The sequence below is a fragment of the Danio rerio genome, chromosome 19 (assembly GCF_052040795.2).
Source record: "Danio rerio strain M-AB ecotype USA chromosome 19, GRCz13ab, whole genome shotgun sequence".
NCBI lineage: Eukaryota > Metazoa > Chordata > Actinopteri > Cypriniformes > Danionidae > Danio > Danio rerio.
The window spans coordinates 5,645,722-5,670,762 of NC_141039.2; the positions used below are offsets into that span (position 1 = coordinate 5,645,722).

General features: G+C 39.3%; 1 long non-coding RNA gene across 5 annotated transcripts in view; it reads right to left on the bottom strand.

The window, feature by feature from the left end:
- The window catches only part of LOC141378994 (uncharacterized), a 50,462-nt gene that overhangs the window by 1,518 nt on the left and 23,903 nt on the right, over positions 1–25,041 (bottom strand). For 2 of the 5 annotated variants that reach the window (XR_015516415.1, XR_015516417.1), the window contains 3 exons: positions 17,356–17,435; positions 374–613; positions 103–208 (listed from right to left, as the gene is read on the bottom strand). This is a non-coding gene — a long non-coding RNA (uncharacterized LOC141378994). Of the gene's footprint in view, positions 1–102; positions 209–373; positions 614–3,593; positions 3,797–13,354; positions 14,733–17,355; positions 17,436–25,041 lie in introns of those variants that run through there. The other 3 variants (XR_015516419.1, XR_015516418.1, XR_015516416.1) reach the window with 3 other exon arrangements.

The window sequence follows — 25,041 nt, forward strand, 5'->3', positions numbered from 1 at the left end:
ACAAACTGCATCTACTATACAGAAAAAAAAAACATTCAACTATGTAACCCACAGCATTAATACCAAAGTAAGGTCAAAGTGGTCTCATGGCTGAAGGCTTACCAACTGCAGAGTTTCTCTGCCTCCATGTCAGAATGCAGTAGCATTAGACGCCAGTCACAACTGACATGCGTTGCCATGAGGGACATACCACAGCCATAGCCCACAGCTGCAACACAGACATGCCCAAATTAAGATTTTTGAAATGAAATGTCAAAAAAAAGGAATGTGAGTCGCTTTACTGTTAGGCCCGATCTCCACAGACGGCCTCGGGAGTGCTAAACTTAACTCAAGAGTGAGTCATGTATCTGTAAAACACCAGCTCAGAACTTACCGATGAAGTCATGCATGGGTAATCCAAGAGTTCACAAGGGAGAGATCGGACATCTTATTGAGTTATCGTGTTTGGTAGCACTGCATGTGGTAGTTCGCCATGTTTGCTCCTTTAATTGTATGCCGGATCCATTCGTTGAAAAATGGATTATTTTGGCAAAAGCACTCTCAGATTACTTTCACTGAAGGGAGAGAGAGCCAAAGGACGAGCAAAAATCCATTCACCGCTGTGCCCTTTTTCCTGTTTGGAGGGAAAAGATGGGTGAAGAGGTTAGAGGACACTGTATAGGAGCATCTCATACTCAATTAATCAAAAATACAGAGTACATTGTTGGAGTTTTTTTCCATACTTATAAATTTATTCATGGTTCATTGCATCTCCTTTATCTTTATCTATATTAGACAGTAGTATGAGACAGGAATAAAGTGGCTGAAGGGTTGAGAATTTTGAGCTAATAAACAATTAATCACAAGTTGTGCAGGAAAGAAATTAATTAATAAAGTCACCATTTAAAATTAAACTGAACAACATTTTTCTCTAAATGAATGTTTGCTCATTTTTATCTATTTAACGTAAAATATACGGTCACACTTTAAAATACAATTCACACTATTAACCAATTATTAGGACTATACTATTTAGTTGCTTTTTCTATTAATAGTTAGTAAGGTATTAGATGGGATTAGGTACTAAGTAGTATTATATAGAATAAGACTTGATATACAGCGGGGGAAAATAAATATTGCATACATCAACATTTTTCTCAGAAAACAAATTCCTAAAGGTTGACTTGAAATTTTCGCCGGATGTTGGTAACAGCCAAAGAAATCCATATATGCAAAGAAAACACATCTAATTGGTTTACAAATTAAGTTATGTGTAATAAAATGAAATGACGAAGAGAAAAAGTATTGAACACATGAAGAAAGGAAAGTGTAGAAAGGCAGTGAAAGCCCAGACAGCAGCTGAAATCTCTGCATTTATTCAGCAACCCTTTGCCCTTCGTCATAGTAAATTAATATAAGCTGCTTCAGTCCAACATCTACATTAGCAGGATGATAAAGATGAAACCAGGGTGGACATTTCAGCAAGACAATAATCCAAAACACAGCCAAGGAAACTCTTTCAGAGAAAGAAAATCAAGCTGTAGAATGGCCTAGCCAATCACCTGACTTAAATCCAATATTGTTTTTTAGCAAAATCTGGTTCAATTCCATGTTAACGGCTCCTTTAGAAATATTATTGCCAGAAAGAAACATGATGTAAGTTGATGGAGTTTTTTTTTCATACCTATAAATTAATTCATGGTTCATGTCATCTCCTCCTTTATCTCCTTTCACAAGCAGATCTGGAATATTTTTGTACAAATGTATTCAGGAATATCTGGCCATGTTCGTCGTTTTTTAATTTATTGCAGTAATGCTACAGTATGCCGTCTTGACTTTGCATTGCAAACAGTCCATTACATTAGACATATCCAGTTTTGCTCAAGGCCATTTTCCTATTTTCTTTGTTACCAACATTGATATTTTTATATATTTTCAACCACAGACACAACCTGACAAGCTAAATGAGACAAAGTTCTCATAATACATTCTAGCAGCTCATTATATCAGAGGTAGGTACTTTTCAGTTGTCAGAAACCCACCAAAAAATAAAAACCTGTAGGTTTAGGTGGGTGTATTGGACTGTAGGCTGTGGAAAAAGTTGTATAACTTGTCATGTCAAAATGTCATAGTTCTGATGAGCCAAACCCACTCTATCTTCACCAACCTCAGTGCACGGTGCAGAGACCGGAAAACAACTACTATGTATATCAGCACTTTTATGTTCATCCGCATCAAACTTTGAGGTGACTCTCGGCATGTTTACTGTGTGGACGTGAGGCTTCAAGCAATCGATGAAATGTTTATTTATAGACAGCAGTGGGCAGAGAAAATGGAGAGGTTAGCTCTGGAAACTGCTAAAGTTGGAGGTAGGAGACGGCTTGCATTGTGTACACCGTGTAAGCTTAGAAATGGAACAAGGTTAGAATTATCTATTGCAGTGGTCACCAAACTTGTTCCTGGAGGGCCGGTGTCCTGCAGATTTTAGCTCCAACCCTAATCAAACACACCTGAACAGGCTAATCAAGGTCTTACTTGGTATACTTGAAACATTCAGGCAGGTGTGTTGAGGCAAGTTGGAGCTAAACTCTGCAGGGACACCAGCCCTCCAAGACCGAGATTGGTGACCCCTGATCTATTACAACAAGTAGCACCCAGTGGCAATCACACAAGTTTCACCAGATTCCTTAAGAACCCCCAACATTACAAACAGTGTTTTAAATACAACTTAAAATGATAAAGGCAGTCAAAAGCCAAACTTCTCCTCGTTTCCAGTCTCTAGTCCTCAAAAGTGAATGAAATTATGGTCTGTCTGTACCTTTAAGAGCAAGAAAAAAAAGAGACAGAATCATTATATTGCAACACAGCATATACAATCATGGTAAATGATGAATTATGGTACCTGTTTACAAGTTTGGCTCTGAAGAAATAAAAAAAAAGTTGCTCCAAAAGCTTAAGGGGTAATGTTTTAATCTCTGCTAGGGACCATTAAAAACAAGCTCAAAACCACTAATCTCCTTCTCTGAAACATGACTTATTTATAGATATGGTTGCCATCTGGTGCTGTTCTTCTCCAACGTTTCGGCGCAAGATAAATCTGCTCCATTAATGGCCTCTTGTCTTTGCATCCTGCTCCTAATTGCAATACATCACACCATAAAACAATAAATAAACTTTGCTGAGTGGTTTTGCTGGTTATGATACGACGGTTGTTTCTCGACGCACAGCCAAACGATTGTGTCCCAGTGGTCGTTACCGTGGAAGAGAGCGGTTTTAATCATAGCGGAGGGAGGTTACCTGCTTGACAGTGCTGCCAGGAGACTCTCCATTTAATATTTGTCTCATAAATACCCCGTTAATTACACAGCCTAGGAGAAATGGCTGACACCCCAGGGTGCTGTGATTCGTTTTGTGTCACAAAAAGAAACCAAGCATCTGCAGGCATTTGTTTTCCCTATAAAGCCATTAGAGTATGAATATTTACACTGCTCTGAAGTAAAACATTAAGCTATGAAACAAAGTAACAAACTGTGCTGTCATTTTAAACCTGTAGTCTAGTAGCCTAATGAATTTAGCTTATAGCTAGGACGTATTTAACGAGTAAATGCAATTACCAAATTCATCCAGCCACAACTAATGAATTCTCCTGACAGGAACACAGTTTTCATCTCACCTCTGAAAAGAAGAGAGCTGAAACAGTTTTAGCGACTAATTTGAAAGTTTTACAACTGTCATGGGGATAATATCATAGGGCTCATGAGATGAAATCACATTTCGACGCAAGTCTTGAAGAGCGCGCGAAAAAAAAGGCGCGAGTTCTGAAGAGAGGAGAAGCGCGCGCCTGAATTGGAAGTGGCAACACTGGCTCCGTGTGGCCAAAACAGGTAGTTCCATATTAGTTAAAGGTCAGTTTAAAGCTATTTGACATCTTATTGTATCTCCATTTAATGACTGACTGCCTTTGAGTCATGAACACCACAAAAATCACGATTTCTCTTGCTTTTATGTTGAAGTTTCAGTTATGAAAAAACAAATTTGTGTTAATTATAAGTTTTGTTGGGAATGTTGATGATATTATCATATTCTGTGTACTATTGATGAAGAATATCCTCTAAAAGTCATGTACTGCCAAGGAAAAGTCAAACTTCTCTCTTTATTCAAAATTTTAGCACATAAGCTAGTTGTGTTTGGAAAGTGTAAGACTTGTACATGCGCTTTAGTTCTTTAATTTGTGATATGTAGAAGAATGGCTGCCAGTCAGATAAGACTTAGGACAATGACATAATAACTAATTCATCAGTAATCAAAGTGTACATTTTTATTACTTTTAGCATTTGTTTTTAGTATTTTTAGCATGCAGTTTTTGTAAGAAGTCCAATGTTCCACTGTAAATTTTGTCATCAAAGGGTTTTGTGTGTTAAATACCTTTTAATGTTTTCTCATTCCAATATAGTGTTTCCGCGAGTCCTAAAAAGTCTTAATTTCAAAAACTAAATTTTAGGCCTTAAAAAGTCTTAAATTCACTAAAGTATTGTGTTGTAGGTCTTACATCACTTCAAACAGGTCTTAATTGTCCTATATATTCATGTAAACCTGCCCAATCGGGCTGACACCCATCCAATCACTAACGTTCAGTTTCAATAAAAGTTTATTTATTAACTCTATTTATCAAAATTGTTTAATTATCTTCCTTACAATACCATTTGTTTTTAATGTTTTAACTGGGCTAATCCTTAGCGTTTAGGCTTGTGTAAATCTGAAATTTCATTCAATATGGTCTTAAAAAGGTCTTAAAAGTCTTAAATTTGACTTGATTCAACCTGTTGAAACCCTGAATATAACATTCTTCTCATATTTGGATTATTTCAATCAACTTGTACAGTGTTGTCATTAAAACTAAACTTTGTACAAGGTCTCATCGATTTTGACTATGCAGAAAGTACAGTTCACATTGTTTTCTGTGGTTCTAACCAAGCTAATTTAAACTTTTACAGGAAAAGTAGACATTTTGCACTGTAAAAAATCCTGGTTGCTTTCAAATTTAAGCTGAATCAAATTAATCCTATGAATTCACTGACTTAAAACAGCTTGGCTAATTTATACAATTATGTTAGAACATGATTAACTTAGTTTAACAAGTTACAATGAACTGAAAACATATGTTGTCATCACTAACTGATCATATAATTTTACAGTGTGTAGTTAAAATATTCACAAACTGCGATACAATTTTATCTACAATTTGATGATTATTTGTAAAAGTTAATAAATTTAGGTAATATATTATAGATTATTTTTAAAAAGCCCCCTTATTAGTGGTGTCTCCTATTCCCCTTGAAGATGTGAAGTATCAGCACTGTTATTTACCAGTGATCAAACTGCTGCTTCTTGCAGAAACACAGTACTTTCTAGAGTAACCTAAAGAAGAACCCTTATGACACAATCACGCACACACACATACACACACCCCATCTGTTAAATGGCCATTCAAACAGAGTGATCTCGCAAGCCCTGATCCATCACAGGAATTGATCTCCCTCCCTCTCTTTCCCCCTTTTACTCTTTCTCTCTCTCTCTCATTCTCTAAAGGAAATCGTAATGAGGAGCTGTCAGCTCAATCCAGGTAAACAAATCAATGGCACCTAGACTGGAAGCGCTCACAAGGTCAGCTCTCTCTCTCTTTCTCTCTCACTCTCTGTGTGTGTTCATGATCTATCTCTCACACACATTCCCTTTACCTTTTCCACTTTCCACATTTCAAGCTCTGGATGCACAGGGACCTAACCTGACCTCTCTTTCTCTCTGCATCTCAGACAGGAAAACCTGGCAGCTGTCGATTAATTTATGTCTGCATTTCACATTCCATATAATGATTTCAGCTTTCTAGTGCATTTGAAATGATAATAATTTTGCCTTTAGGGCTGGTAATATAACTTTTAAAACTGCAGGTGCTTAGATGGAGCACAAAAACTCTTCAGATGAGCATACGTCCTCATACATGAAGAGTATGAGATTGGAATTTTTCTTTGCAAGAAAGCTTGGAATCGACCTAATTGGCAAATTGTTGAAAAAAGAGGCTAACAGGTTGAGAACAGAGGTGTAGTCCTTGCTATACGCACGTATGCTCAGTATGCCTACTTTTGTCCACATGCTGTTTGGGTATTACCACTTCTGAGGATGAATAATTGCGTATACGCTCGGTATACTCAGTTGTTTTGGTGATTAGACTTCCCTAATTTATGTGTATTCGAGTCTCCTTTAGCGGTCTACCAAATGTATATTTTTGAACTCGCATCTTAATTTCTTGCAATTGGTGCATTTGTTTAATCTGCGCCATTCACCGCCCCCTGATGAACACAGCATCCTCGAGAACATTTCGAGAGAGTTTTTCGAAGATCACAACAAATCAACTGAATGATGTCTCGCTGAAACTTACAAGTAAAATTAAAAAACACCATGGGTGTCCCTTTAGCTTTTCTATATTTTCATTCGGCCCCCCTAAAACATTTTTTGCGATTACCTTATGAACTGTACATCACTAAATGACCGCCTCGGGCAGACTTCCGCTCCTATGTTTTCAACTCATTTTTCATTTAGTCATCAAACCACAGCTGTGAGCACAAGGTGTGTTTATCAATAGATTGATGGAATATCTGCATATATATATATATATATATATATATATATATATATATATATATATATATATATATATATATATATATGTATTTATGTATATATATATATATTTATTTATTTATTTTTATTATTATTTATTTTTTTTTTTAATTAGGCTCATATACATCAAAATACAGCTCAATATGATCAGCCAATCTCTGGGTCTGCTGGGGTCACTATTAGCTAAGCATAAATAAATTGGGATTAAAATGAATAGATTTGCTTTAATATTTTTAAATGAATAGTTCACCCAGAAATGAAAATTGTCATCATTTACTCAACCTTTACTTGTTCCAAACCTTGTTGTTTTTTATTTATTTATTTTTTTCTCTTAATACACAAAATAAGATATTTTGAAGAAAGCTGGACACCTGTAACCATTGACTTCCATAGTTTTAGTTTTTTTTTATTCTGTAGAAGTCAATAGTTACAGATAACTGATGCTTAGTGTATGTGTGTGTGTGTGTGTGTGTGTGTGTGTGTGTGTGTGTGTATGTATGTATATATATATATATATATATATATATATATATATATATATATATATATATATATATATATATATATATATATATACAGCTAATCAATCAAAGAAACATTGACTTTCTTTGCCTACTTTTAAAATTTGTACTGGGTGGGTAATAGTACACCACCTTTTTTTTAGGACTACACCACTGGTTGAAAAGTATGAGCCAATAAACAATAACTCATCATAAGGTGTGCGGTAATGAAGTGGAAACATAAAGTTGCTATTTAAAACCAAATTGAACTCACATTTGCACATTTTTATCTATTTAAAGTTAAGAAGGTGCTGTTGACTAGAAAATTTCCCCAGATGTTTGTAATAACCAATAAATCAAAAAAAAAATCTAATTTGTTTACGAATTAAGTTATGCATAATAAAAAGAAATGACGCTGTAAAAAAGTATTAAACACATGAAGAAAGGAAGGCGTAGAAAAGCAGTGAAGGCCCAGACAGCAGTTGAAATCTCTCAGTAGTTATTCAGCAACCCTCTTTCCTTCATCATTGTAAATTATTATTAGCTGCTTTAGTCCGACATCTACATTAGCAGGATGATGAAGATGAAACCAGGGTGGACATTTTTAGCAAGACAATGAACTAAAACATGGACAAAAAAACTCTTAAATGCTTTTAGAGAAAGAAAATCTGTAGAATGGCCCAGCCAATCACCTGACTTAAATCCAATATTGTTTTTTCACCAAAATCTGGTTCAATTCAATGTCATCAGCTCCTTTAAAATTACTATTCCCAGGAAAAACATGACATGTTCAACTCTAATTTTCCGCCGCTATAGGTACTTTATAAATACTAAGAATATATTAATTATAAGCAGGTAATAAGCCAATAGTTAACAGTGGGAATAGTTATTTATTTAAACTAAAGTGTTACCAATTATCTGTTTCTAATCAGTATCTGAGAATTAAAATATGTCAAGATGAACCAAATTTGAGTTGTATTTTCTCACTGTAAAATAAAACATTGTGATAACATTAAAAAAAAAACAGGATGACATTTTTGCAGAACTTTTGCTGCTGAATTAAATGCACACACTCTCACACACAAACCTTCAGACGTGCTGAGAAACACTCCACACTCTTAATTAAATAACACACAGAGATCTCCTCCAGGAGTGTAAACGTCAAAAGAAACCCCAACCATTCATACGTTGGGCTAACCAGATCTGACTCCAAATACAATTAGCATATTTTTTCCTCACAGTAAGCATTGAATGGAGGCTAGAGGGGACAACTGCATGTCTTGACCTGTCAGGATAGTAACGCGATAGAATAAAGCTGGCGAAATCCACACGTCCATCAATCTCGGCAGGAGAGGGGGTAAGAAAAAGTAATGGAAGAGTGTGAGCAGAGAAGCGGAGAATGAGAAAAAAAATGGAGAGAGAAAGAGTGAGATTTCGAAGATCGAATGGTGGCTGTCAAAAATCCTTGTCAGCCAGCAGAAGGTGAGACGGCTCTTTCCCTGCATAAATCCCTGTGATTATGGAGCGAAATCTGTGAAGAACATGCAGTCATTGCCACAGTTAACGAACGAACGTTGGCTGCTGTGATGGACGTGGCTCGCAGAAAGTGCTATGTCAAAATCAACGCTCCTCTGTTGTTATTGTGAGCTTCGAGATTTTTTGGGTGGCTGAGATTCATCACTGGAAGAGTTGCTTTAATTTCAAAAGCATTTCAGATGGAATTTTAGGTTGTCAGCGGCGTGACGACTGGTTGAAAACTCCATCCAAATACGACTGAGCTAATATTAGTCATTACAGGACACTTGAGTGCAAGTAATTATCTTCCGTGTCATCAGAAATGAGAGTCTGTCTCTGCGTTTTGACTCGAATCTACACTAATAGGTTGCGTCAGATTCAGCAAAGAGCAGAAAATGACCGAAATAGTTCAACTTCAAAGCTTGTTCAGTGGCGTTCATTAGAGTGAAAGCGGTTGGAAAAACTCATATAACGTTAGCAATTATAAGATACTCAAAACACAAACATGAAATACTCCTCCTAGGAGCTTAAGAAACGAACAGCTATAAATGGATTTTAAAGGGCACATACTGTAGGTTACCCGTTTTTTCATATTTATTTTAAGTCTTTTGTGTCCCCAGAATGTGTCTGTAAAGTTTCAGCTCAAAACACCCATCAGAGTATTTATTATTTGTTTGAAGTGTCTGTATTATAGCTGGGAAAAGGTTGTTGCTGTTTTTTGCACTGGGCCTTTAAGGCGAGTCATCCCCGCCCACCGTTTCCACGTGCCTGTCAGCAACACGCCCTCGGCTGCCTCAGGAAGCAGATCTCACGTAAGGTTTGTGAGAAATACTACAGTAAGAACTTTACCAATCAGTATTTGATGCATTTTTTGTGGAGTTGCAACGAGTTTGAGTTCACGCACACACAGCGCAGACACGCAGACACACACACACACACATAGCACTGACACGTAGCGCAGACACTTACGCACATACATACCGTAGACACGCAGGCAGACACACACACACACACACATAACACAGACATGTAGCGCAGACACTTACGCACATGCATAGCGTAGACACGCAGGCAGACACACACACACACACATAACACAGACGAGTAGCGCAGACACTTACACACATGCATAGTGTAGACACGCAGGCAGACACACACACACACACACACACATACCGCAGACATGTAGCGCAGACACTTACGCACATGCATAGCGTAGACACGCAGGCAGACACACACACACACATAACACAGACACGTAGCGCAGACACTTCCGCACATGCATAGCTAAGACACGCAGGCAGACACACACACACACACACATACATACCACAGACATGTAGCACAGACACTTACGCACATGCATAGCGTAGACACGCAGGCAGACACACACATAACACAGACACGTAGCGCAGACACTTACGCACATGCATAGCGTAGACACGCAGGCAGACACACACATAACACAGATACGTAGCGCAGACACTTACGCACATGCATAGCGTAGACACGCAGGCAGACACACACACACACACACACACATAACACAGACACGTAGCGCAGACACTTACGCACATGTATAGCGTAGACACGCAGGCAGACACACACACACACACACACACACACATAACACAGACATGTAGCACAGAAACTTACGCACATGCATAGCGTAGACACGTAGGCAGACACACACATAACACAGACACGTAGCGCAGACACTTACGCACATGCATAGCGTAGACACGCAGGCAGACACACACACACACACACACATAACGCAGACATGTAGCGCAGACACTTACGCACATGCATAGCGTAGACACGCAGGCAGACACACACACATAACACAGACACGTAGCGCAGACACTTACGCACATGCATAGCGTAGACACGCAGGCAGACACACACACACACACACACATAACACAGACATGTAGCGCAGACACTTACGCACATGCATAGCGTAGACACGCAGGCAGACACACACATAACACAGACACGTAGCGCAGACACTTACGCACATGCATAGCGTAGACACGCAGGCAGACACACACACACATAACACAGACATGTAGCGCAGACACTTACGCACATGCATAGCGTAGACACGCAGGCAGACACACACACATAACACAGACACGTAGCGCAGACACTTACGCACATGCATAGCGTAGACACGCAGGCAGACACACACACACACACACATAACACAGACATGTAGCGCAGACACTTACGCACATGCATAGCGTAGACACGCAGGCAGACACACACATAACACACATAACACAGACACGTAGCGCAGACACTTACGCACATGCATAGCGTAGACACGCAGGCAGACACACACACACACACACACATAACGCAGACATGTAGCGCAGACACTTACGCACATGCATAGCGTAGACACGCAGGCAGACACACACACACACATAACACAGACACGTAGCGCAGACACTTACGCACATGCATAGCATAGACACGCAGGCAGACACACACACACACACATAACAGACATGTAGCGCAGACACTTACGCACATGCATAGCGTAGACACGCAGGCAGACACACACATAACACAGACACGTAGCGCAGACACTTACGCACATGCATAGCATAGACACGCAGGCAGACACACACACACACACACATAACACAGACATGTAGCGCAGACACTTACGCACATGCATAGCGTAGACACGCAGGCAGACACACACATAACACAGACACGTAGCGCAGACACTTACGCACATGCATAGCGTAGACACGCAGGCAGACACACACACACACACATAACACAGACATGTAGCGCAGACACTTACGCACATGCATAGCGTAGACACGCAGGCAGACACACACATAACACAGACACGTAGCGCAGACACTTACGCACATGCATAGCGTAAACACGCAGGCAGACACACACACACACACATACACAGAGACAGTAACAGAGACATGAGGCTGTACTGAAGAAGTGAATCTGAAGTGAATGGCTGTACTTCATTACACACATGCACACGATTTAAAACATGTTAAACTTGTAAAAATCACTCTTGATCACGTCTGATGATGATTGATGATCTTAGCAAATGGAACAGACCTTTTATTCCTGGTTGCTTTGCGCTCGTCCTGTCTTGTCGATATGGTTTTATGCATTACTATGGAGACATGTTAATGCGCGCAGCTGTCAATCAATATTGGTGGGCGGGGGGACCCCACTCCTACGTAAAGTTGCGGTCGGTCTGAAAACCGCTCCAATTGGTCCACCGTTTTGTTGTTGTTTAATTTGAAAAAAAGGACTGAGTGTGTTTATTTCACCCCGATATGACAGCATATACACTATACTTACACACATGTCTGTCCAAACAGCTTGAAAAGTAGATTTTTCACCATAGGTGCCCTTTAAGTCTTTTTCTGAATGTCCTCAATAAATTTATGGATCCTTTTCACAAGATTGTTATGAGAGCGGTTTCGAATGTTATCACTCACTGGACGATGATTGTCACTGGACGATGTTTGTGAAGCAGTGTTTTTCCATTTCTGTTGCTTGTGGTGTATAATAACACTTGTCAAATTTGTTCTGGTATAGCTGATTAACTGATTATATAGCTGTATAGTATGTATAGCTGATTAGCCATGTGGATGAATGATAACAACCTGTAGGCACAGATGGCCCCTACTGACCCATATCTATCAGCTGATAACCACTGATGATGCCCGTTCAATCGAGTGATAACATTCAAATCGGGTGGTTGTGAGGCGTTTAAAGGCCATAGGCATCCTAAATCTAAAGTTTTTAATATTACATTTTTAAAAAACGCATGTATATTTATATGTATTTATGTATGTATTACGTCATATTTGCAATAAATTAGAAAAAAATAATAATAATAAATTACCGCTTGTGCAAGGCGCTTTTAACGCAGTGTCTATGGGTGGGACAGTAAATTTGACGTTGTTCTGCTTCTGTCTGCCATTATCGGTGTTACACTTTTTTTCTGAAGTCTTTATAACACCATTATGATGTTTTTCTTTTATTATTTCAGCAAATACACTCGAGACTCTGGGCTCAGGGCTTGGAGGCGTCTATGGACCATCACACAGAGGAAACGAGTACTGTGGTCAGATGAATCAGTAAATCGGGTAATTTTTAGGAGAAATGGTTGCCGTGCGCTCCAGACCAAAAACAAAAAGGATCATCTAGACTGTTTCCAGCAAACAAATCCAAAGGCCAGGGTCTTTGATGGTCTGAGGTTGTATCATTGCCCTTGGAAAACGTAACTTGCACTTCTGTGATGACACCACTAATGCTGAAAAGCACAATATGCTGCCTCCTTTTCAGGGATGCCCATGCATATTTCACCAAGATAATGCAAAACCACATTCTGCACACTATATAAAGTTCTGGCTGCGAAGGAAGAGAATACAGGTAATTGACTGGCCTGCCTGCAGTCCCGACCTGTCTTCAAAAGAGAATGTGTGGTGCATTTTAAAGCACAAAATGCAACGATGACCCCGTACTGTTTCTCACCTTAAGACTTGTTTGCAGGAAGAATAGGACAAAATTACACCTGAAACACTCCATCATTTGGCCTGCATGCAGTCCTGACCTGTCTCCAAAACAGAACGTGTGGTGCATTTTGAAGAGTACAATGAAGAGCATATCATACTATTGCCTACCTTAAGACTTGTTTGCATGAAGAATGGGAAAAAATTACACCTGAAACAGTTCATCGCTTGATGTCTTCAGTCCCTAAACGTCTTTTGAGTGTTGTGCAACGAAATGGCAACACTACAAACTGGTAAATGCTTTACTGGTCAAACTTTTTTTGTGTTGCAAGAACTAAAATTGGAAAACGTGTCCCAACTTTTTCTGATTTGGGGTGGCTGGATTGTAAAAAAAAAAAACTTGCTGTACTCTTCCATTCACTGCGCACTAAGTTAACCCAACTATTATGACTTCCGCCACTGAGAAACTCTTAAATGTGAAAAGGGTCCATTAAAATGAAGTGGTTGAAAAACGAATCGAAAGCAATTATAAGATGAGATATTCCTCCTAGAACCCTAAAAAAACCAACCCAAGCTCATTCTGGAAATGTAGCCCCGCGGACGTTTCTGGAGACCGCGATTTACTTGGCCGAAGGTACGTAAGGCAGCGTTTTTTTCGAGCGAATGCTGCGGGGCGGTGTGGCGCCGCTCCGCCCCTTCTCTTCGCGCTCACCGGCCGACGGCTCGCCTCCGAGTGGAGGGCTTTCCCGATGCAACCAGTTTGTCTGCCTAGCTCACAGCGTTGCGGAGGCCCCGGAGGAGGAGGAGGAGCTGGCCGCGGGGACGACGACCGGGAACAGCGGTTCCGGAAATCAGGTAAGACAAAAAACGGAATCCGAAAAATAAGGGTGAGAACACGGCGGGATCCGAAAATGCGGTCAAAATCGAAGACGAGGGCTTTTGCTTTTTTTTTTTTTCTGGACGGCTTTTGTAAACCGTCGCTCGGGTTTAGGGAAGGAGGAGGAAGAGGAGGGCGGCCGAGTCGGCCGATCCGGCGGCTTTTCACGCGAGAACAGCGCGGGCGCGAACGGCACACGCTCCTGAGAGGCGCCCGAGATGCGTGCACAGCGGCCTCTCGCGGATCCACAAAAACAAAAACCGCTTGAATACGTACCTCCCGGGATGTAAATCGTGGTCCGCAGAAACATCCGCAGGGCTACGTTTCCACAATGAGCCCTGGTTGAAAAAAACGCACAGCTTTAGTTGGATTTGAACTCTTTTTCTGCCAGTCCTCAGTAAGCTTATTGAATAACTCCATGAGGTGGCCAGGAGTATGACGGATATGCACTTAAAATAGTCGTGGTGGTCTGCTTGAGAGGGTGATTAGCAGAGTTTAGAAAGGAGAAGAATCGAGGTTGGAGTGCTTCCTCCTCCAGTTCTTCAGGAACTGCTCGCTGTGTGGGAAGCAGGTAGGAGTAAGGCCCTGCTCCTCTGCCTCATCTCTTTCCTCTCGCTGTTTCTTCTCTCCGAGAAGTCTTCCAGCGCAAGGATGGGGGCGTATTGATAGATTCTGAGGTTTTTGCAACTCACTGAGTGCATCTGTGTAGCTTTCCTTAATTTATCAGTTAAACGAAGAATTCCTATAATAAGTGTATTAGATATTTTTAGAGCTCCAACAATGTTAAACTAATCTTAACAAGCATGAATTTAGATTTTAATAATGCATTAGTGAATGTTGAACTATGATTAATAAATGCTGTTCAAGTGTTGTTCATTATAAGTTCATGTTAGTAAATGCATTACCTGAGCGTGACCATTTATTCAATCCTTCACCTTATTGCCTTTATTTATCAAGGGTTGCATATGTTATACACAATGAATGCCCTTTCATCTGCAACCGAGTACTGGGTAACACCCATTCACACACATACACTACAGCCAATTTAGTTAACTCAATTCACCTATTTCACATGCGTTTGGGCTGTGGGGGAAACCAGAGCACCTGGAGGAAACCCATGCAAACGCAGGGAGAACATGCAAACTCCACACAGATATTTTTAAGCTCCAACACTGTATTTAATTCTGACTTACACAATAGCAACCAAAAAACTCCATTCCACATTTTGAAGAGGCTGACTAGTCATCTTACTCGTACATACATTTTCAAATCATTATTTCATTTCAAGTTTAACCCTGATATAATAGTGTAAAAGTTTTTTTTTATGCATTTTCAAGGCCTGTGGCCAAAATCTAAACTAAGTGATCTTAAACTATTTGGGCACAAGAAATAAAGTCAGCCACTTTAACAAAGAATGAATGGGTTTATTTATACAATACAGTTATTTAAAATTTGATTATTGAATTTCTGTACCTCAATACGCCACCAAAAACCATGAAGTGCTGTTTATTTAATTTCTGTCATTATGCTTATGTTTTCATCCATGCATTAATTAGTTTTTGGGGGGTGATTTTGTATATTTTATGCAGATGAACTTACCTAAAAAATCCCAAAATAAAATGATGAATTCTTTACAAATAGAGTTAATAAAGGCGACGCAGTGGCACAGTGGGTAGCACATTCGCCTTACAGCAAGAATGTCGCTGGGTCGCTGGTTCGAGCCTCGGCTCAGTTGGCGTTTCTGTGTGGAGTTTGCAAGTTCTCCCTGCGTTCGCGTGGGTTTCCTCCAGGTGATCCGGTTTCCCCCACAGTCCAAAGACATGCGGTACAGGTGAATTGGGTAGGCAAAATTGTCCGTAGTATGTGTGTGTGTATGACTGTGTGTGGATGTTTCCCAGAGATGGGTTGCGGCTGGAAGGGCATCCGCTGCATAAAAACTTGCTGGATAAGTTGGCGGTTCATTCCGCTGTGGCAACCCCGGATTAATAAAGGGACTAAGCCGACAAGAAAATGAATGAATAGAGTTAATAAAGTCTTGTGAAAGTATATTCAAATTGCAATATAAACCATAGAAAAAAGCGCAGCCCTAGTTTTTATGTAAAGTTTCAGCTCAAAAATACCACACAAATAACCCTTTATAACTCTTTGAAACTGACCCTTTTAGGCTTTGATAATAATCATGCCATTATGTTCACTGTTGCTTTGAATTCGATTGAGACTTCTCCTCTGTCAGCATAGTGGCAAATTCAAATAAAAGACTAATATCCTATGCTAATGAGGGATATAGATTATCACTAATGGGCGGGGCTTTCCACTTCTGATGACACGTACAAAGGGAAAATGTCAATCAAAGTGTTTCTGCAGGCTGTTTTTATCAAGTGTGATTATAAAAATTTTATTAATAACTTTTTACCATTTGAAGCTGGATATATTCACACACTGTTGCCACAGTGCTGTGTTTAAACCCTTTATAAAAGTGATTTGTCCCCTTTTATTCCAGCTTGATCTCACGAGGAAACATAACTATTTTACGTTTTGTCAGTTTCGTGGTTTGTTTGTATAGTTCAGTCGTACGAAAACGTACAATTTTACAAAGGAGGCGTGGCACCCAACCCCACCCCTAAACCCAACCATCTTTGGGGGACAAGTGTAGCAAATTTGTAAGAATGAGATCATACAAATTCATACAAATCAGCCACTAAATCAAAACGTTATGAATTGCCATGAGATTGCGTTGTTTATTTCATATTTTGGAGCTGCATTGTGAACTTTGCTCTTCAGTGTTTGGACTCTCAATAATGACTTCAAACCACACTGACCTAAGCTAAACTGAACTGAACTTAAACACAAAAAACTGAACTACCCTGATCCAGTTACTATGACCATTTATGTGAAGCTGCTTTGACACAATCTACATTGTAAAAGCGCTATACAAATAAAGCTGAATTGAATTGAATTTAAATAAATTATTTTATTATATCCTCAAATGAATATCATTATAAATATGACAAAAAAATATATAGAAACAAAATGACATTTTAAAGGGTGTCTTATGTAAATATATGAAATAAGAACATAAGAAATGCTTTGTGTGCAAGACAATACATGGAAAGTATTATAATGCATTTTATAATATAAAATTGCTTCATTAACTAAAGGATATTGATCTCACAATGCTAAATATGATGTAAATTTTTAATCCTTCATTTTTAATTCTAAGCCATGTCTCCTTTGTCAAACTTTTCTCTCTTTTTTGTCATATTTATCATTTAAAGACCTGAAACAGTGTACATACCTTGTCCCGGGAGGTGTCACACGATAACAAAATCTCTTGTTCTTCTAAAGCGTCCTATCTGTAGAGACAGCACTCCAGTGCTTCAGAGAAGATAAAACAGGTTTACATTAGGCTCGTATCCTGAAAGACTCGATAAACAGAACAAGCTTATCTGTATTCTGTGGAATGTTACACGTTTTTCTTAATCTCTCAAATTCTGTCCCTTACAGCCCCCCCAATCCTACACCGAGAGCGAGCGACGCAACGTGACAAAACTAGATTGTTCCCATTACAATCACCAAAATCTGTCTACACTGCAAGTGTGCTTCGGTATTGTTGATTATAATGGGAGCAACTCTAAAAATCACCCCATACCTCATACGTATGGTAGACAATTTTTGTAAGGGTGTCCGAAACCATAGTGGAAAATATCTAGTAAAGTTATTTAATAGACCATTTAGTGCATAGTCAGTTGCCATTAAGGTCAGCATAAAAAAAATGGCACTACTCTTTTTATTCCTATTGTAATGAGTAAAATGACTTCTCAGTTCTCTTTCAGTCAACTCAAACCAGACTGGTCATTCTTCTCTGACCTCTGGCATCAATAGGCATTTTAAACCTTACAAATGAATAGACCTTACAAATTAATGGATATTTTTCAGTAAGATTTTCTCTGTAAACCCTAGAAATAGTTGTGCATAAAAATCTCAGTAGATCAGAAGTTGTTGATTGTATTTCAAGAGAAGTTTCTTTTTTTTAGAATGAAATTTGTCCATATTTTCAAAATCTAAATTAACGAAAAAAGGCTATATTCATGGTTTATAAAGGCTGTGATGTGTTGGAAATATGTGCCCGGGACTACATTTTTGAGAACAGAAAAATATATACCCTGGACTACAGTATATTGTCTTGCAAGTTTTGTTTTGTAAATTTTTGATGAATCTCTTAAATATTTTACTGATCCTGTTTTGGAAATGCAGTTAGGTCCATAAATATTTGGACCTCTACACAATCTTACATTTTTGTCTCTACACACCAACACAATGGACTGGAAATTAAACGTACAAGATGTGCTTTAATTGCAGACTGTCCGCTTTGAGGGTATTTACATCCAAATCAGTTGAATGCTGTAGGAATTACAACAGTTTGCATATGTGCCTCTCACTTGTTAAGGGACCAAAAGTGATGGGATTAATACTCAAACTTTCACTTTTTAATACTTGGTTGAAAATCCTATGCAGTCAATTACAGCCTAAAGTCTGAAACGCATAGACATCAGCAGCCACTGGGTCTTTTGGTACTGCTAAGCTTGCTGGTGCGTGCTTTCTTTTAAAGAATGTTCCAATCAGTTGTTTTGGCCATGCCTAATGTTTTTGCTATCTCTCTGATGGGTTTGTTTTGTTTTTTCAGCCTAATGATGGCTTGCTGGACTGAAAGTGACAGCTCTGATCTCATCTTGAAAGTTGACAGCAACAGATTCTATATGCAAATAGCAAACTTAAAAATAATCCCTGGACACTTTATCTGCTCATTATAATAGGGATAATGTGGAAATAACACACACCTGCCCATGGAGCAGCTGAGAAGCCAGTTGTCCCATTACTTTTGGTCCCTTAACAAGCGGGAGGCACATATGCAAACTGTTGTAATTCCTACAGCATTCACCTGATTTGGATGTAAATACCCTCAAATTAAAGCTGGAAGTCTGCAGTTAAAGCACATATTGTGTCATTTCAAATCCATTGTGTTGGTGTATAAAGCCACAAATGTTAGAATTGCGTCAATGTCCAAACATTTATGAATCTCACTGTACCTAATGCATTTCCATTAAAACGGAATCATTTCTTAATGCACAATGATACTGGAATGCATAGCTGGCAACCCAAAAAGCATGGAAATGAGTGAGTAAAAGCATCTGATCGTTCGTTACATGTTAAATGAGCAGGACATCAGTTTTGGCCATATCTAAAAAAAAAAAATGTATTTCCAATAATATTTTTTTCTATTGGCGAAAGTCTTATTTGTTTTATTTTGGCTAGAATAAAAGCAGTTCTTCATTTTCTTAAATTTTTAAAATCCATTTTGAGGTCAATATTATTAACCCCCTTTAAAATGAATACTAGTGTCTTGACTCTGGAAAAGGTCAACAATCTGGACTATCTTGACTCTGGAAAAGGCCAAAAAATTTGGGCTCCTTCTTATTCCTTTTGGGCATGTCATCGGGGTGGAAAATCGGGCTAATTTTCATTCCTATAGGGTGTCTCATCGGATTAAACAATTGTCTTGGATCTGGCAACCCTGCAGAGGGTCAGCTAGAGAATTTAAAGCTTATATGTGAAAGGGTTAAATCACCTTTTTTCCTCAGATGGCTTGAACATCTGCAGATCACCTTGACCACATCTAACAAGCCTGAATGCACTCTGCCAGGGGAGTGACTGTTTTCCATATATCTGCTTTAACGAGAAGCCGAACCGATGTACCTAATAAAGTGGCTGATGTATTTCAAAAATATCCACAGCTAGAGTTTTCTTTTTTCTCCAAATATGTGACTCCTGTGGGCAAAGATTGCAGGATATAATTCACATTCTCTCCGATAGCTTTCTCCAGCTATTATAGACCTCCTTGGATACTTCAGCGGTGAGTATAAATGCCCGCGAGCAACACCTACAGAACAGAAAATTCCTGCAATTTAATTGTGGTCAGAGTGAATATACCTTGACAAGGTGTTACCCGGCAACAACTGGACTTTTACTCTGACAACGAAAAAAAAGGTGCTAACTTAGCTGTTCTGTATCAAGAAAACAGTCTGTAATTAAAGGTCTGAGGATCAGCATGGTCTTGCTCTTTCGTGGCTTCAACTGAAATGACCGCACGACATTTTAAAGAAGACCTATTATGCAAAATTTTATTTTATAAGGTGTCCAAACACTGATGTTTGTCCGCAGTGTGTGTAAACAACCAGCTCATAATGCTAAAAATCTACCTACTTCATTTAATCATCCCTAATTGATGACAAATTAAGTTGTGTGAATTTGTACAAATTAGCCACTTATCTGACAATACGTAAACCAGTTATGTTCTCTTATGAACAATTCATACGCAACAGAGGAAAACCCCCCATCCACCCCTTCTCCCCCTTTCCTCCTTGGGGAGCTCTTGAGAACCACCTATTTTCATACTCCCCTTACAAGCTCTATCGACCATGGGCTCAATTATCTCCGAGCTCAGGGTTCTCTCCCAGGACAGCATGCCAAACTTGCTAATAGCATCAAGCAATATCTAAGTGTGAACTCTTGAAACACTGGTAATGGGAAGTTTGGATCATTTTACTGACTCTGACCTTTGAGTCTAATCATCAAGATGAACGAATCTTTGTTCGAGTCTTTTAGTACATTTCGTTCAATTTGCCAAAATATTATTCAAATGTTGCGAGTTGCTTCCAAAAACATCTACAACTAGCCCAAACGTTGACACACAGCAACCAAGTCCTTACTAGAATTAGGGCTAGGCCAATAAACGATATTATATCGAATCAGGGTAAAATTTATGTCAATAAAAATGATAAGCTCTGGACTTTTTTACTCTATAATAATCTAAGAGCCAATCACACAGCAAAAATGTGCAGCAATGAGACTCCTAAAATTGTGTTGATATTAGCGATGTACCGAATTTTTGGCCACCAAAAATTTATCGACCGAAAATATGCCATTTAATGGACCCTCTAATTTTTGTGGCTTCGGTCCTTGTTGGGATGCTCTTTTAAATCTGGAAGCATTAACAACTTTTATTGGAATATATATTGTTATCGTTCAATATGGAAAATATTTATCGAGACTGCATTTATGCCATATCACCCAGCCCTTTTTCATAGTAGATTTCGTTCAATTTGCCTAAATATTATTAAAATGTTTCGTGTTGCTTCCGAACACATCTATAAATAGCTCAAACGTTGATACACAACAAACAAGTCCTTTCTAGAATGCTACACAAGAAGAGAAAATAACCAACCCAGGCTCATTCTGAAAATGTACCCCAATATACATTTCTGGAGAGTGCCAAATACGTCCCAGAAGCTACTTTTTTTTCGCAGTTTTTATTTTCTCGAATCCACCAGAGGTCGCCGTGTATGTGTTTTGAGATCTCAAATTTCTCTTCACTCACTAGTGGCTGCTGTCGACTGACTGACTGACTGACTGACTGACTGACTGACCGACTGGCCCACCCTCATCCTTCCCTAAATCCAACCAATAGTGTTTTCAAATGCCCTCCCACCCCCCTAAACCTAGCTACTGGACAAACTGGTAACAGCGGCAAAGCCGTCCATATGGAGGTAAGTGGTCAATTGGTCATATATATATATATATATATATATATATATATATATATATATATATATATATATATATATATATAATTTTTTTTTCAACTGAAAGACAATCATAAAGGTTTAAACCACATAATGGAGAATAAATGATTTTTGGGCAAACTATTCTTTATAGGAAGCTTTCTGTAAACATCAATGGTGGTTAAAGCTTCTATATTGGACCATTATTGCCAACAAGGAGCCTTGAGGAGTAACTTAAGCTGAACCAAGGAGATGAAATCCAAAGTTTGTGAAATATGACAAACAAAAGTTTTGATGTAAACAGTTCTTGATATTTTGTCCTCCAGCAGACAAACCAATTAAGTCAAAGTGTTGGTAAATCAAAGAAGTGGTGATGTGACATTTAATACAAAAGCAATTAACTGTCTTTTAGCATGATGTGTGATTAGTTCAGCAATGTGCAATGCAATTCCGTCGGGGAAAAAGGTGATCACACAGTTTAGCTCCAGGCTGGAAAATCTCATTAAACATGTGGATCTGAAATGGAATCTGTCAAATCAATGTCATGTTATGACAGCAATAGAAAAATCATTATGCGCCGAACGTGATAAAAAAACACACATGTGACAAGTGCAAACACCTGCTTTTTTGTTTGGGTTTTCATTGGGCTTTGCACAGGAAGCATGTCCAAAAAAAGGCGGAAAACATCTGAAACTAGGGCTGCATAATATATAGTCTCAGCATCGATATCGCAATGTGATCATACGCACATCACGAGGGTAATCAATGTTGAGTCTGGATTATACTTTATCATTTCCCAAGTGTTTTTAGGGCCTGTGACTGTGCGAGGGTTTTAACTCAACTTCTTACTCAACTTCTTTGACTTCTTAGCCACGCCCCTGGCTATGACAGCAATTTAAAAATCCAGCTCTTAACATGATGCAATAATAATAACAATAATTCCTTACATTTATACAAGAGCTTTTCTGGGCACTTTGTGCGGTTTATTCATAAACTAATTTCGAGAGGATCACGTGCTTATAATCAACACAGCTGGCTCCTTGTTAGCTCCGTAATCAGCCCTGTTAGATGATTGCGGAAGCATTATAAATAACCTGAGTTTTTCACTCCAGTTATCTTCGTCTTGAAGCTCCACCCCTTTCCATCCCTTCATCCTCCCCCTTTTTCTGATCGGGCGACACGGTGGCCCAGTGGCTAGCATTGTTGCCTCACAGCTAGAACACCGCCGGTCCAACCTTTCGGGCCGGTCGGTGTTTCTGTGCGGAGTTTGCATGTTCTCCTCGTATTTGTTTCCCCCGGGTTCCCCGGTTTCCTCCCACCGTCCAAAAACATAAACCAAAGCTAGGCCCACACGGAATCTGCGCACACAGAATTCCGCAGAATTTCGCAGATTTTCCGCCGATTTCTGCAGATTTTTAGCCCTTAATTAATTCTGTTTATTTACTTGAGTAAATGTGTAAATCTGAATTTATTCAGTTTTTATTCAGTAATTTATTTATTTAATACATTAAGGTTTTAGTTATGATACTCTGCTGGATACTCCCAAAATAATTCCGGAGAAATCTGCAGATTTTTACCAATATTCTCCGCAGAAATAGCAAAAAACGTCCGCAGATTCCGTCTGGCCCTGACCATAGCCAATCGACTAAAACAAATTATCACCCAATACAACCTTAGTTTACACTTAAGTTTACACGCAGGGGAGTTCTCGAGACCTACCTGACCTCGAACTCCCCTCTCACCCTTCTAACGGGAGGGAGTCCCTGGCTCGAGGATATTACGAGCCTCTCTCCCGGGACAGCATGCCAAATACGCTTTATTGATTAACAGCTAAGTGTGAATTCTTGAAACACAATGGGGGGAATCTCCTCATCCACCACCAGAGCGCAGCATCCACCTGGATGATGCGACGGCAGCCATTTTGTGCCAGACCGCACACCACACACCAGCTGATTGGTGGAGAAGAGTGATGAAGCCAGATATGATGTGGGAAGGGTTAGGAGGCCATGATGGACAGAATTGTCCAGGATGCCAGGGTTAAACCCCTACTCTTTTCAAAAGGACATCCTGGGATTTTTAACGACCACAGAGAGTCGAGTCGGTTTAACGTCTCATCCGAAAGACGGCGCCGTATAGAGTCCCCGTCACTATACTGGGGCATTAGGACCCACACAAACCGCAGGTTGGGTCCACCCTGCTTCCCTCACTGACACCACTTCCAGCAGGCACCTAGCTTTCCCATGTGGTCTCCCATCCAGGTACTGACCAGGTGCAGCCCTGCTTAGCTTCAGTGGGCGTCCATGTGAGAGTTGTAGAGCTAGCTGCCGGCAAAAAAACACATAAATGCACCCATACACTGCAAATGTAAACACATCTGTTTTCTATGAGCTGATATTGTTTCTTTATTGCACAGGAAGTATGTCCAAAAAAGAAATATGTACGAGTTTCTCCAAGATAACAGTATCTCATTCTTGTAATGCCAAATAACCCCAGGATGTGATTAAAATCAGACCGCAGGCGCTCCGACAGCCTGTCCATACACAAGGTTAAAGGCATCCGTACAACTGTTCCTGTCACGCACACACACTCGTTGCGAGAGAAGGAGTGCAGGAGATATTGATTGGTGATATGGATCATCTCTCCGCACTTTCCAGCACTCAATCCATCATAACTCAGCACGTCTCCATCAGAGCACTGCTCTCTGTCTGCCGGTGACACCTCCGAGTCTCCATTTCATACCAGAATCTGCAAAGGTTATGTGAACGCGTTCGCCCTGATCTGCTGAGCCCATCTATTGCTTGAGAACTCCTATAAGCGCACGGCAAATTATTATTTATCGATATGCATGTCATTCTCTCCAATTTCAAAATCGAAACATCTTTTAAGACTCTGAACACTCTATATACAGTTAGTCAGAATTATTAGCCCTTATAAATTAATAGCCCGGCTATATATTTATTTTTGCCAAATTCTGTTTATCGAAAAGATTTTTTTCAACACATTTCTAAATATAATAGTTTTAATAACTCATTTCTAATAACTGATTTCTTTTATCTTTGCCATGATGACAGTAATTAATATTTGACTAGATATTTGTCAAGATGTTAGTATTCAGCTTAAAGTGACATTTAAAGGCGGTTAATAAGGTTAATTATTGAAGTTAGAAAAATTAGGCAAGTTATTGTATGACGATGGTTTGTTCTGTAGAGAAATGAAAAAATTAGCTTAAAGTGGTGAATAATTGTGACCTGGCGACGCAGTGGGTAGTACGTTCACCTCACAGCAAGAAGGTCGCTGGTTCGAGCTCAGTTGGCGTTTCTCTGTGGAGTTTGCATGTTCTCCCTGCATTCGCGTGGGTTTCC